Source organism: Hyaena hyaena, unplaced genomic scaffold (genome assembly GCF_003009895.1).
Source record: "Hyaena hyaena isolate Hyena2069 unplaced genomic scaffold, ASM300989v1 scaffold_2764, whole genome shotgun sequence".
Classification (NCBI taxonomy): domain Eukaryota; kingdom Metazoa; phylum Chordata; class Mammalia; order Carnivora; family Hyaenidae; genus Hyaena; species Hyaena hyaena.
In genome coordinates this window covers 1-1,970 of record NW_024083415.1, presented here as the reverse complement: position 1 = coordinate 1,970, position 1,970 = coordinate 1, and the positions used below count along the sequence as shown (strand labels likewise).

Sequence of the window (1,970 nt, the reverse complement as noted above, 5' to 3'; positions counted from 1 at the left end):
GTATGTGACCTGAACAGTTGTAAAGGACCCTGTGCTTAGAAGGGTTTAATGTTCTCTTGATATCATGTTGAAATTCTTAATGTTTTTGTTTGTTTGTTTTTGACAAAGGTCCTGGCATTTTCATTTTGTGTCAGACTTTGCAAATTACATAGCTGGTCCTGGTCTGTGTCCTTTTTGGAAGGTAGAAAACAGCTACCTGGGTCCCTCTAAGTCATTAGCACTAATAACTGGTCCAATGATATGGACCAATAATATCATCATTAACACTGCAATTTCCAAGTATAGCTGCTTTTCTCCATGGGTTGCCACCCCATTGCCCACTACTCCCTGCTACATTAAGTCCACTAGTACCCACCTTCAAGCTTGAGCATCGACTAGTCTGATGTCTCAATGTAGTGAACAAAAATATATAATAAAAAACACGATAATTTATTGGTGATGCAACAGACATTTGGAAGATCTGGTCGACCATGAGAACTTTGACCATCTGCCTTTGATCTCAAAGTTTTCAGAACAGGTTGGAATGCATGCACTGGGTAAATCTGGGAAAATCTCTCTGCCTGGGTCTGGGGTAGGGGAAGATAGGAAGGTTGTAGGGGAAAGTTGAGTCTCCTTCCTGGGTGCATCTTTTCTTGTCAGATCATGCATATTTTCAGGATTGAAAGAACCATATGCAGAAAACTAGAGAAGGTGTGTGGTCTTTGGAAGACTTTTTCCAGGCCACATCTTCCTCTTTTTCTCTTGGTTCCCAATGATTTAGATTCTTTTGGTTTTGTAACTGAGTGCTGTTAAATTTTTAATGAGTAACTTGAGGCTTTCATGAAAGACCATCATGAAATCCCATATGATACAATCACTGGGAAGTATCCCCAAGCTCTAAATTTGGACACACCTCATCACATATCTGAGCTTCTTCCCAGAATCACCCAGTGTCTCCCACTCCATCCAGGGCAAGTGATCGGACACCATGCCTGGCTCTGTGTGCATGATTTGGGTCACTTAGTAAGGGCATTCGGGATCCACCACTATAATCCCAAACAACAAATATAGCTTTGGAAATTTTGGTGTGATAGTCGGCACATGGAGGAAACTGTTTCACCTTGGAAAACTAAAACACTCCCCAAATTATAGGGAAATATGTCTGTCTCTTTAAAGCCAAACAGCTCTTTCACTGGCTCCACCCAATCTGAGCTTCTGGGCTCAGAGGTTTGAAGGGTGCAAACACTTTTTCCTCACAGTTAAAGCAAAAGCACTAGCTCGAAAAACTTCTTTGGAGAACACTCGGAACTCATCAGCTCATTCCAAAAATGGTGAGTCTGGCCTCATGCAATGAAGCTGTGAGGGGCAGCAGGACACAGGGATGTGCATGGGGTTGGGTGCTGGTCTGAGAGGGTATCAGGTAGTGGGCCAGCAGCCAGTATAGAGATTGATTGGCCAAATGTCCACATGTCTCCTATTTAACAGGACGAACTTTCTGAACATCATGTCTTCCAACAGGTTGCTGTCGTGACAGATATTGAGTCCTGCCTGATATCTCATCCATTTCCCTTCGTGGGAATTAGTGTCCTCAAGGCAGGTCTTTGGAGCTGGAAGGCAATTTAGTGATCAGTCTGTCCCAACCCCTTTTTCCTGAATCCCAGACAGCACGCATGTGGTTTGATCAACCTCCCGGGGATACCCAGGTCACAAATGGCACATGAAGTCTCTAATTCAGCTGGCTGTGTCCTTTGCAACATTTAAGGAAAGAAATGGTGTGATCGATAGTGTAACAGAGGAGGTAAGGAAGAGGTGCCATGGGGAGAGAAGGAGCTTTTTTATAGAAAAAATAATGTGCATGAAGCCCTTTGGTTGCCTTCTCTAATTCCAGGTTTGCTACCAGTTCATGTTTCTGGACAGAATGTGAATTACCTCTCCTTGCCTCCCCTGATCTATATATGATCCAATGTAAACAGAAATGTAAAATCAATGAC

The 1,970-nt window shown here is 43.1% G+C and overlaps 1 long non-coding RNA gene across 1 annotated transcript; it reads left to right on the top strand.

Annotated features, from left to right (window-relative positions):
• Nucleotides 1-1,223: 1,223 nt before the first annotated feature.
• On the top strand, nucleotides 1,224-1,961 carry LOC120227679. The gene is made up of 3 exons (XR_005527312.1): nucleotides 1,224-1,310; nucleotides 1,465-1,777; nucleotides 1,868-1,961. It is a non-coding gene; the product is annotated as an uncharacterized LOC120227679 (long non-coding RNA).
• Nucleotides 1,962-1,970: the final 9 nt, after the last annotated feature.